Here is a 13,381-nt window from a genome sequence, read left to right as displayed (position 1 = left end):
CCAAAACTTCAGTCCTGAGGTGTCCTGCCCCCAAAACTCTGCCCAATGGCCAGCCAAGGAATGAGTGATTTTTGTGCAGTAAATCAAAACCCTTTTCCTTTTCTCTCCACACAAAGGGCAGTCATCAACTGTAGTTTTTCTTTGCAAGCCACTCTCTGGGAGTTCAAGGTTACCTGAACACAATTCCCATTATCACTTCAGGATTCCTCTGTTCTAATATCATCTAGCCCTCAGTGGAATTATTTTTCAGCTGTATAAAATTCTGGCCCAATTCCCTGTTCATCTTTCACTGTTATCAGCTATAATATTTAATGCTCCTGAGACAACTCATTTCAACAGGTTGGCAAAATCATTGCCCAGAAGAAAGAAAGAACAAGAGGGAGAGGGAGGGAGAGGGAGGGAGAGAAAGGGAGGGCAGGAGGAAGGAAGGGAGGGAGGGAGGGAGGAAGGAAGAAAGGAAGGAAGGAAGAAGGAAGAAGGCAGGCAGGAAGGAAGGCAGGAAGGAAAGAAGGAAGAAAAGAAGAAACTGGGCTGTAAATACATTCAATTGGAAAAATTAAAATGCAGGTTCTTAAAGTTTGTCTTGCCTTGTTATTTTTCAGGAACTTTCTGTTTCCGGCCTGAACTAGAAGTAAAGGAGTTCCTGAAGTCCTCTCTATTCGTGAACCCAGGGCAATCTAAATCTGAGATTATCCTTCAAATCTGAAGTTAGCATAAAACCACAAACATTGAGTGGGCAGCTGAGATGACCACAGATTCCATCATTTGGGTGGAATAAAAAGAGATTAGAAAAAGTGCTGTCTGGATTAACAGGCATCCTGATTTATCTACAGTGCTTCTGCATTATGTATCTAATTTTTAAAAGTTTAACAGGTCATTTGAATTTTATGAAAATAAACATAGTGCAGGCGAGTTCAATTCGCTGGGCCAGTTTCTATCTATTCCTTGCACATAAACAGACCTGGAGCAGCTGTCCCAGCCCCTCGCCCTGGCTCTCTGGCTGCTGCTGTCAGGCACTACCTCTCATCTCGCCCTGGGCTGGGCAGGGGCAGCATCTAAGACTTCAGGACATACAAAGGTTCGAGGCAAAGGGAGGAGGGCGCCAGAGAAGCCAGACACTCCTTTCTCTTCCAACCCACCTGCAGCGGCCTCCTAAGCTTCACCCAATGCCCACCTCACAGCCTCACTTTCCAAAAACCCCTAAGGCTACTTTTCTTCTGTTCTGGCAACCAGTCCTCAGTGGTACTAGAAGGCTGGGGTTTTACTAAAACAAAGGGTAATTTTTACTTTAAACAATGGTGTCTGGGCATAGCCTGCTGTTAGCTTTCATTAACTAATGAATTCATCTCTGTCCCTGGTTGAAACTGATGATGAAGAGGGGAAGGAGGAGGCAAAAGCCCCAGACTGCTCTGTGTTCGCTGGAAGGACGGCAAAACAAGAAAACTGAGATGGAGGAGGAAAGGAGCCCTAGTTTCTAAAAGCCACGCAAGTGAGAACTGGAAGTTTGATAGCAGGCCAGTGGGGTAGAAGAGAAAGGAAGTTGCCTTGGAAGTCAGATGGGCCCCGGGAGTGTGTGTGTGAGTTGGTGGGCCTGGGCGTGGGCGTGGGTGAGCGAGGGCAGGAGGGCTGGAATTTGTGGACAGATGGCGCTCCCCCACCAGCTCTCCTCTTAACCCCCACTTTGCCTCTCTTACACTTTCACACGTGATCCTCTGTCCCTTCTTCTTAGCTGACCCACTGGAAACTACCAAAGCATGTGTCCCCAGTTTTCTAAGGCAGTCTCGATTTTAAATATTTGTTCTACTGGCCCTACAAACAAGAATAGCAAAAGCCAGCATACGGGGCTATGGTGTCAGACTGCCCGGTTTTGAATCTCTGCTTTGCCACTTTTTTACTGAGCGATCTTCCTTAACCTTCTAAGTCTCAGTTTCTTGTCTGTAAATTGGCCACAATAGTATACTGGATTGTTTTGAGAATTAAAAGTGATAATACGATAAACAGCTTAGAAGAGTATCCACGTCTGCTAATATCGAATAGTGTCTAATTAGTATCTAATCGTAATAGTAAACTCTCAATAAATATTAAACTTATTTTGCTCGTAATTTTCATTACTACACAAGTAGTTACTTTACATACATTATCTCTAATCCTCACAACTCAGGAAGGGATAAAATGTCTTAGAAACTCAAGACATTGGTAACAAAACAACATCTCCCAGATAGCCTCTTGTACCAAGAAAATGGTCCAAAAATCTTTTGTCACACTACTTATCCCCAGTTTAAAATGAGAAAATGTGGCTATGGTACCCAGAGCTCTCTTAATCTTCTCCCATGCTCTCCCTGCTCCTCCTTCAAACTTCAGTCCCAGGCTGCCATGAGAGAGGCTGGATGACTACTTAGTCCAATGTCCCTGGGAAACAGGGAAGGAGGTGCCCCTCTCCCTCTGTAACGGCAGGGTGAGGTGAGCAGCAGGAAGCAGGTGGGAGGGGATGGGGTACCACAGCCCCAATGTGCAAAGTTGGAATTCTATTGCTTTCTGAAAAAAATCTAGTTATATATGGTTGGATTCTATAGTACTAATACGATCCTGTGCTAAACCTTAGGTACATAGTGGATATAATCGGCTTTTATGTGCTAGCCCAAGGACATAATAACTATGCAAATCGATGTTTGAATTAGAAAAAGGTGTTCCAAAGTTTCAAAGAATATTCTTAGCAGTGACCTCTTAGTACACAACTGGTACATAAATTGCCCACTTCCTGTATGATTTTAAATCAGTCTTAGTCATTTCCCTCCTAAGAATCTATAGCAGATCTTCACAGTCAAATCAACGCTAGTTAAGCCTTAGTAATGATCTGTTTTGACCTTACGGGACTGCAAAGCTATCAGCCTCAGGAGGCAGGTGCTCCGTCAGCAATTTAAAACCTTCCTCTAGCATAATTCTTTTCACTTTGTATCATGTTCATTGGTTTGTCTTTCCCAAGAGACTGAGTCAGGTCATAGTCCCCCAGAGCCTAGCAAGGTCCATCTCCCAGTAGGTGCTCAAGAATCTTTGTTTAATGGATAAATTAATAAAAGTTATAAGTGAAGAGAGAGATTTCAACTTTGATTAAATGTGGAAGGAAGGGAAGGAGGAAGGGAGGAAGAAAGAAAGGAAAGAAGGAAGGGAGGAGGAGAGAGGATGGCAGGAAGAAAGGAAGGATTGGAGGAAACAAGGAAGGAAGGGAGGAAGGAGGACAGACTATGGAAGTAGTTACCTCTCTAATATAGCAGAGTTTACTTGCCCATCTATGAGCTGGATTTAAGAGTCCCAACTCTAAGATTCTACGAATTATTGAATACTTATTATGGGTTTAGCACTCTGATGTCATTACTAGAGGAAAGGGAAAGTGAGGAGAGGTTAGCAAATAGACATTAGTCACAAAAGTTATCCTAAGGTGCTTACAATTTAAGTGGAGAACTAAGACTAACACATGAAACAATCAAAGGACAATACATCCTAGCACATAATTAGGTTCTAAATTACTTGTTACAGAGGAAATTATGAGGTCAGAAGGAAGGACCAGTAGTGTGAGCTGGAGGAATCAGGCAAGACTTCTATGAGATTTGAGACTTGGGCTGCCTCCTGGAAGGATAAAGAGGAAGAGCCCCAATCTCAATAAAGACAAAGGCAGAGATGAGTCTGTTCACGGATCAGTGAGACCAATTTGGCCAGGGAGAGAAATTGGCAAGGTGGGGCCAAATTACTGGTAGCCTTGGAAGTCAGCCCAAGGCATTTTTACACAGGATGTGGTAGCAAATAGAAGCAGCCTGGGAGGGTTTTCTGGCGGGACTCACTCCCCATTATTTCTTTTCCTCTTCTCAATGAATGAGGTGACTTGCATTGGCTAGAATCACCCTGTGGGTGATGAATTTCTGAGAATGTGGCAGATGAAAGCGGTGGTGGCAGCTCCAGGCATCTCATTCTGGTTCCCAGATGGTGGTAAATCTAGGCCAGGAAGCGTCACTATTTCCCTAAATTCTGTGACTTCACAGAAGTTGCAGGAAATAGGGTGGAGACGAGAATAAAGAACTTTCCTCTACAGTCTCAGAAGGTGGTATTTTACAAGAGGCATAAGGTGCTGGCATCAATCAGAGATGTTTTCCAACTGTATGCCACTTCTCATGATAAATAAGAAACTCATCAGAGAAGTATCCTCTTGGCAAACAACCCAATGTTGGGTGATACTAACTTCCATCTTTCTAGACCATCGAGATTTTATATAGATAGGTAAGTATGTGTTTTTTCTTTGTGTCTGAAGACAAACCCTTGATGGATTATAAAATAATGGCTATCCATGAAAATAAATTTGCCACAAAATTTGAGCTATTATTATAATATCCTGATTATCTCAGAATAATAACTATTTGGAGCCATTGTGGTATTTATAAAGTATCAGGGCTTTAACAAAATGAAAATATGCTATAAAATAAATACCCTTCAGATTTTATGCAACTAATCGATTTGAATAAAATAAATCTTAATTAAGTTTACATAGGCAGATTAATTCTACCTAGCTATGTTTTCATATTTTGTTATTAACCACGTTTTTCTTTTGTATCTCATTGAAATTAACCCTATTCAATTTAGATAATAAAAGAAGGCTATAAATGCTTTAAATTTCTATGCATTAAATATGAAATATTATCCAAATTTTTTAAAAAGACATATATTTGGAAATATACTATGAAACAAGAGGAAATAATTTTATGGAACTAATTTTATGTTATTTTGAAATTATACTTGAGATCAGAGAAACCATATGTAATTGTGCCTGTCTATTGTATGTCTGTGGTCCTACTGTGTTTGTCTATATCTCCACAGACTAGTCTTAGGATGATTTCTTATAAGAACAATAAAAGAGATCTTCTACCAACGAATAAGGTAGCAAGAAAATGTTTGGGGAAAAACGTTGAGAAGCAAGTCTGATCTTTTGTTTTATATACCAATGAATAATCACAACAGTTTTAATTAATGTACCTTCTGCAGCCTAAAAACATTTTAAATCACATTTTCAACAAACATAAAGTAAGGATCATTGCTTACAAAATCCATTTTGCAGGTAGAAAAACTGACAGCAAGAATAAATGACTTGTTTAAAGACAGATTTTATCTGTCAATAACAGATAAAATCAAGTCGAGCTGTCTTGACTTTAAGCTCAAAGTACTTATTAACCCTCATTATGTCCAGGATGTTACCCACCACTGGGCAAAGCTCAGTCAGCATTCTGGAGATGGCTGTTAGGGCAAGAAGATTCATGAATGACGCAACACCAAGGAAAATACACACAAAGAAGAGGAGCTCATTCTCTCCGAGGAAGAAGCAGACTCAGCTACACTAGCTACACAAGGGTTATTCTGTGACCCATTTTAATTCTCTAACTGATAGTCTTGAATGAAAAACAGTCTCTTCACAGGGAAGAAAGGCCATCGCTGAGGGTTCTTTCATCCTCTTTGTTGCACACAGTTCTATTAAGCGGTGTTATAATAGGATTCATCTGAAAACCTAATGCTTGGTTGAGAATTTTAATTAATCCAACATTGTGATAAATTGGTAATTAGGATGTTTGCCATTTCACATAATGTATTTAACAATCAACATATCCTGAATATAATTTTTTTTTGATAAATCAAAGAACACGGCATGTGGTCAGTCATGACTTTAGTTCTCATTGTGCAATTCTTGAGGTGCAAATGTACCCACACAAGATCGGCATGAAGTGACTAAACAGAAATGCCTGAGTTCTATCTGCCCTTTCCAACACCGCAGCAAGCAAGGGGACACAGTCGACAGAGAGAAGGCATCATGCATGGGTGCGCGTATGCACTCAAATTCATTCAACAATGGGTGCTGACTTTGTGTCAGTCACTGTGTTAGGCAATGACACAGATTTACGGCTGTGAGTGTAATAGATATGGTCCCTGCCTTTCTAGAACTTACATTCTAGCTAGGGAGACAACCAGGTATCTAAACTGTCAACAAGCAAAACAAGGCAGCATTTTGCAGGAGATACTGGAGAAAAGAGAGCCATTGTCTTAGCCTGCTTAGGCTGCTATATATATAACAGAATACCATAGACTGGGTGGCTTAAACAACAAATATTTCTCACAGTTCTGAAGGTTGGAAGTCCAAGATCAAGGTGCCAGCAGATCCAGTGTCTGGTGGGAGTCCTCTTCCTGATCTGCAGACAGCAGTCTTCTTGTTGTATCCTCACATGACAGACAGAGCAAGTTCTAGTCACTTTTCTTCTTATAAGGACACTAATCCCCTCATGGAGACCCCACCTTCATGACCTCATCTTAACCAATTACCTCCCAAATGCCCCATCTCCTAATACCATTGGGGGTTAGGATTTCAACATATGAATTTTGGGGGGGACATGAACATGTGGTCCATAATAGCCATCTAGACCTACACTGTCTAACAAGATAGCCACCAGCCACATGTGGCTACTGAGCCCTTGAAGTGAAGCTCATCCAAATTGAGATGTTCTGTCAGCGTAAAATACATACCAGATTTCAAAGACTTAGTATGCAAAAAAAGTATGCAAAATATCTCATGAATAATTTTTTATATTGTTATGTGTTGAAATGATAAGATTTGGATATACTGGGTTAAATAAAAAATATCATTAAAATTTATTTTGCTAGTTTCTTTTTACTTTTGTTTAATGTAGCTACCAGAAAATTTAAAATTACTTCTGTGGCTCGCACTTATGTCTTGTATTATACTTGTGTTGGACAGTGGTGGTCTAGCCTGGTGGTTCTCAAATGGGGTGACTTTGGCCCCCAGGGGACATTTGGCAATGTCTGGAGACATTTTTTGTTTGTCACAACTGGAGGGAGTAGGTGCTACTGGCATCTAGTTGGTAGAGGCCTGGGATGCTGCTAAACATCTTAAAATGTACAGGATAGCCTTCTCCTCTATAATAAAAAATTACCTGCCCAAAATGTCAGTAGTGCCAAAGTTGAGAAATTTTGATCTAAAGAAATCAATTAAGAAAGTATAAAAAGAGCTTAAAGTGAACAACTGAATAATCTATAAATCTATGTCTGTATAATGGAATATATATGATACAGCAATCTATAATCAATAAATTACCATTTGCAATATAAAAGGCCCAAGGCTAGAAGCATCCCATGCATGTGGCATGGGACAAAAGAGCAGACCAGCTCAGATCACTCCTTCAGATCCCTGGTTGTCACGTCACCAGCTTGTTGGTGAGGAAGAACTGGTATTCTCAGAACCCTTAGTAGATAGCTTGAAGTTTATGGCACACACTCATGAGTATGAGTATTCACAACAGATCTCATTAGGTCCGAAGTTAAAGACCTTGTTACTTATAATTCAGAGTAGTTGGAACCTTCCATCAAGATTTTAGAGTTCAAAATGAGCAGTCAGGTAAGTGGTTCATCTCAATGAAGTTTATTTCTGTCTGAATGTGCCATGTGTTTTAGAGAAGTTAAGAAATCGGCTGAAATCAGTCCCAATCCTGTAACATTCTGGAAACTGCTTTTCTTTTGAAGGTATGCGTGATTGCAACTGGTTCACTTGCCTTGTGTTTTTTCTTACTCCACTGTAATCAAGAGTTCTGATTATTTCAGCTTTTTGGTTGTTTGGATTTTAGCAAGGAGGTGTAACCATACTTGGATGTGAGGCATGACATATTTGAAGTTGCAGGATCAAAGGGTTTTGGAACTTTAGCTAAATATTTGGAACCCCTACTTCTCTATTTCCAACCTTATGCCAGAGAGAAGCCCAGTGCTTATCACTGAAGTTCTTCACAAGTAACTGCAGGACGTTCCCTTCTTTGGGCCCCAGAGATGGAAACCTCCACTCCTTCCCCGCTCCACATTGTCTCATCTGAAAACTATAATTCTTTGATCCTCCAGATCTGCAGGCCCTGCTCACCTAAACCTCTCCTTCTCAAAGCACAACTGTTGCTTTGAGATTTAGATAAATGAAGTTTTCTTATTCACGCATTAGCATTTTTAGTTCCAGGCCACCTCAGGTTATTTCTTAAGCAGGCAGAAAGTGGTGTTCCCTTAAATTCACAATCTTCAAAATTTAGGCAAAAATAAGGCTCCACTTTGAAGCAAAAATACATTGGTTAGTGATCGGGTGAAATAAAATTATCTTGTTATAGAAACCACTTAAGGAAGAACAGGATTGGTCTGCAAATACTGTGCTGCATCATTAAACCGCAGGAAGGAAAAAAGGAAACCACATTACTTTACATAACTTTCGTACCTCATATAACCTCCCAGGCCCTCCTCCTTTAGCCAGATTCAGCATCTGCCTCTAAAGCATAATAATTTTCTAGAGCAAAACACATCTAGAAAAAGTTCCTATATTTTGGATAAACACAAACATAATTAATTTATATTCTAGGTCATAGGATGACTATGTTGAACAGCAGGGAAAATATCAGATTGAGTTGGAATATGTCACAAATACTCCAGTTCTCTGTCTGGGGACATGGTAGGATTGCCTTTTCCTACCCTTTTGAATTTGGACACAGCCATGTGAAAATGGCTAATGAAATATGAACAAAAGGGACATGTGTCACTTCTGGTCAGCTTTGAGAGGAAGTAATAGTGGCATCATATCAGTTTGGATCTTCGAATGACTCAGATAACCACAGTCCTTCTGAAGACCCAACTTTGGATATGTAGCCTGAGATATTAAGTCACAGAGACTGGGATTTTTCATTACTGCAGCATACCCTAGTCTATCCTGACTAACAAACACACGACTTAATATCTGGTAACTTGTTTTTTACCGTCTATGCCTTTTCTAAATATTGTTTACTTCCTCCCAACCTAACAAGGGAGGGGGAATTTAATAAACACTTAAAAATAATAATTACAAAGAGAAAAATACATTTAAAGCACAGAGAGTAGTGTCAGGGAAGAAGAGAGTGATCATCTGACAACAGCCATTTTTACTGCCATTACGTGTGTGTGTGTGTATGTTTCATTTTGTTTGAAGTGCCACTTCACCATGCTGAATATGGGAATTTGCTCCACTTTTTATCCATGCCAATTCAACAATGTTACCACTGAATAATTTTTAATGACCAATTTTTCCATGCCCTGATTTTGGTTGCAGCCAGTTTTCCATTATTTTTGATGTTTGTGGTCTTTATTTGACTCTAGAATGGAGACTACCAACTTGGAGGACACCTGCAGCATCTAAGACTCTGCATCCAGCTTTTCCATGTGCTTTTTTTCAATTCTCCCACTGTGCACCAACCACAAGTATGCAAGCATGAAGACTGAATACTAATCCAAAGGGAAAATTGGGTTGGTTGTGGCAACGCCTTAGCAGGAAATTCCTCCAGCCACCAGGGCATATGTTGAACACATGACTATTACTGATGGTGGCAGATGCTCTACCCCAGCTGACTATCAATAACTTGAAAGTTGAGCTATTTTTCTTTTTTGTTTCCACTTAGTTTGCAATTTTGTCAAAATGAAATGCGTACATAAATTTTAAAAATCAATCCTACAAGGCCTTTAATGAAAAAGTACAATCCTTTACTCTATCCCTCCTAACCCCTGATTGACACTCCACAGACATCCACTTTAAAATCTATTCACTGGTTTTGTCCTCATGTTTCTAAATAAACTGCTTCTGCTGTGTTTCTTGATTTTTCAGATTTACATAGATGTATCGATTTCCCATTATAGAACATAAAAACTTAGCTTTATTGCATTAACACCTTCCTGCAGACACACATGTTCACATATACACAATATCAAAAAAAATTTGCTGTGTAACGAATCACCCCAAAACATATTGGCTTAAAGCACCCATTTATCTACTCACAGTTCTGTGGATCAGCAATTTGAACTGGACTGGCTGGACTGGGCAATCCTTCTGGTCTTGGCTGAGCTCATTCGTGCAGCTGTGGTCAGTTACCAGGTTGCCTAGGGGCTGGCTGGCCTAAGCGGCCTCAACGGGGGTGGCTCTTCCAAGCGCCATGTGGTCTTGCATCCTCCAGCAGGCTAAGCCAGGTTTGTTCACATACAGGACGGGCAGGGTGGAATGACGCAAGTAGAAGCACGTGAAGCTTCTCAAGGCTCAGGCTCGGAGCTGCTCTCTGGTACTCCCACTGCCTTCTCTCCCGAGGCCAGTTGGATTTGAGGGGAGGAGAAATAGACTCCACTTCTTGACAAGAGATGCTATAAAGTCACATTGAGAAGCATCCAAGGAGAGGAGAATTGTGGCTATTTTTTCCATTTACCACACACAAATAGTATATATACACACTGCACCTCTGCTCCCCGCCATTCTCTTTATATAGCCATATCATATCATATATCACCAATTGAAGTTCAATCAGTATTCAGTATTCACCCTATTGTAATGATGGACATTTATTTGTAATTAGATCTCATAGTGAACTAGGATTATATTTTCTTTCTTATATAAGGATTTCTTCTCCCATCCTCAGAGTAAATAATTGTCTCATTTTGAGTTGTTTGCTTGGTTTATCTATAGACTTAACCACAAATTTGGTTCCAAACTTCTGCAGTAAGTATACATTTGCTAAGAACAAGTACAGCAGATGAATTCTGTATCCTCCCCCACCCTAGACTCATCCCCTGGAGCCCCATGTCCTTCTATTCTCACCAGCACTGGGTGTTCTTTGGGCCTGCTACATAGTAATCACTCTGAGGTTCCCTGGCTACTTTCTTCTGTAGAGTATCCTGTTTCTTGGCTAATAGTGTCTTCTTTCTGAGTTTTCTCCCTATGTTGGAGGAGCATGTCCTGTAGTGGATTCCTGACAAACAGTGCACGGGAGGCAACTTTTTGAGACTTTGAATGACTGAAAATGCTGCCCCACCGGCAGACTTGTTTGACAGCCTGGGTGGGAATTCTGAGGAGGAAATTATTTTCTTCAGAATTGTTAAGGCATTGCCCTTCTACCTCCTGTTATTATTTTTAAGACCTCCGAGGCCATTCTGTTGTCTGATCCTTTCTCCATAACCAGGTTTTCTTCTCCAGAAGTTTTTAGAATCATCTCTACTTCTTTCATTCATGTTGTAGGTGCATCGACTCGTTCAATCTCGTAACTTTTCTACTTTATTCTGGGACTTCCGTTGGACATCCTTTGCAAATACTCTAATTTTCTCATCGTATTTTTTTCTTATTTTAAAACTGTTTTACTTTTATGAGGGTGTTTGTTTTTTTTTAGCTGCTTGGTCAATAAGTTTATTGTCTTGATCTGAAAAATCTTCACAGAAAATTGTGGTTTGGTTTAGCTCCCAGGGGCCCACTCTTGAGCTCTGAGGAAGCTTGCCTTCTTGTGAGCTACTCCATCTTTCTCCCGAGCAAGAGACATTTTGGAACAGTTTCACTTCTTCTTTTTAACTTCCTTCTTAGGCTTCTTCTCATAGACTGGATTCTCTCATATAACAGTACGAGTTTTCTTGTATACCTCCTCCATCACGTCTGGAGTTACATTGTTCTTTATGTATTGTGAGAATTGTTTCTTGTAAGCATCTTCATCCTTTTCCATTAGATAACGCATATCATCTGCAACGTCTGACCCATGACGTGCTTCCGATGTACTTCCGCACTGAATTCCTTACTTTCTGTATCATAACTAGGGAATCATTGGGTACAGGGACGGATTGACAAGGTTCCATCCACAACTCCCCTCAGGAACCCCCAAAATTTGTTTCCAGTAGTCATTCTGGCAAGGCCTGCATTCAAATAGCAGGCAAAGGCACCAGGTTGACCGTGACTGCTTTCTTCACTGTACTTATCTCTGGTCACTTCCACTTGGCCTTCATAGATCTTGTCCATGCCAAACCTATTGAGAAGCCTGCAGGCCAGCAGCAGGCCAGTGCAATAAGCTGCAGCATACTTTGTCAGGCAAACCTTCCCAGCATATTTTGGGAGTTCATGTGCATTAGCAGCACAGACTATCATATCCTCTTCTATACGGGCATAAGCAATCTGACAAATGATATCTCTGTTGGTCACATGAACTATCATCCTATATTTGAGTGTGTTGTATTTATTTTTGTCCTGGATTACCAAGTGTTTCCAAGCATAGTAATCAGTTTTAACCTCTTGTTTTCTTCCAAATTTCACTTGGTATCTATTGAAGCAGGCGTTATTCTGGATACCTTTAACAGAGACTGATGTCTGTGGCTTGCCATAATCTTCTTTTTTGGAGGTTTTTACACTTTATTTCTCTATCTATTTAATATTTATTCTATTATATTTTTAAATTCTAAGAGCTCATTAAGTCTTCTGAATGTTCTTTTTTAAGAGCATTCTGTTCTTGTTCCATGGATGCAATATTGTCTCTTATTTCTCTGAGAGTTTTTCTTGTTTTGTTTTACATTTTCTTCTGCTTCCTGAGTGGTCTCTTCCCTCTGTGATGTGTATTAATTTTGGATTTTGCCTTTTTATGTTAGATATTTTTTCAAATATCTGTTACTCCTTGGCTGTCTATTTTCAAGAGAAGTCCTGAAAAGCTAATGGCAGCCCAGAGTGTATGGGTCAGATTTGCAACTGATGAGAGTCACTGTAGGGTGATCTGGTGTTTTGTTGGGTCCCCACAACAGTCAATATCTTCATTAGTTTTCTATTGCAGCAATAACAAATTACCACAAACTTGGCAGCTTAAAACAACAAAAATTTATCACCTTACAGTTCTGGAAGTCAGAGTCTGATACAGTCTTGCTGGGCTAAGATTGGGGTGTTGGCAGGGCTGCATTCCTTTCTAAAGACTCTATGGAAGAACTTGTTTCCTTCCCTTTTCCAGCTTCTAGAAGCCACTTGTATTCCTTGGCTTTTAGCTCCCTTCCTCCAGCTTCAAAGCCGGTAACAGTGGGTCAAGTCCTTTTCACATCACTCTGACCTCTTCTGCCTCTCTCTTGCACTTCTAAGGACCATGGTGACTACATTGGGCCCACTTGGATAACCCAGGACACTCTCTCTATGTCAAGGTCAGCCGATTAGCCACCTTAATTCCATCTGCCAACTTAATTCCCTTTTGCTGTGTAACCTAACACATTCACGGGTTTCAAGGATTAGGACATGGACATTATTCTGCCTAACACAGTATCTGTAGATACTTTCTCTTGCACTGATCAGTTTACCCAAAGAGGAAGCTTCCTTTCTCATGCCAGTGCATGAGCAATCCTGGCTGCCGGCATCCTAGGAGTGAGAGGAAGATGGTGCTGGTGGTTCCTCTATTTGGTTTGTAGATGCCCCCCTTAGTCTCCCTGGTCCCAAACGTCACGAGTGCTTTCAGCTATGCCCAGTGTTCCCTAGTCCAGGACCTTCTCATTCAACCTCTTTTGAGAATAAACCTCC

General features: G+C 40.5%; 1 pseudogene; it reads right to left on the bottom strand.

The window, feature by feature from the left end:
- Window positions 1-11,306: 11,306 nt before the first annotated feature.
- On the bottom strand, window positions 11,307-12,251 carry LOC101402105 (large ribosomal subunit protein uL18 pseudogene; annotated as a pseudogene).
- Window positions 12,252-13,381: the final 1,130 nt, after the last annotated feature.

Source organism: Ceratotherium simum, chromosome 13 (assembly GCF_057802395.1).
Source record: "Ceratotherium simum simum isolate JZ-2026a chromosome 13, ASM5780239v1, whole genome shotgun sequence".
Classification (NCBI taxonomy): domain Eukaryota; kingdom Metazoa; phylum Chordata; class Mammalia; order Perissodactyla; family Rhinocerotidae; genus Ceratotherium; species Ceratotherium simum.
This window is presented reverse-complemented; position numbering and strand designations above follow the sequence as displayed.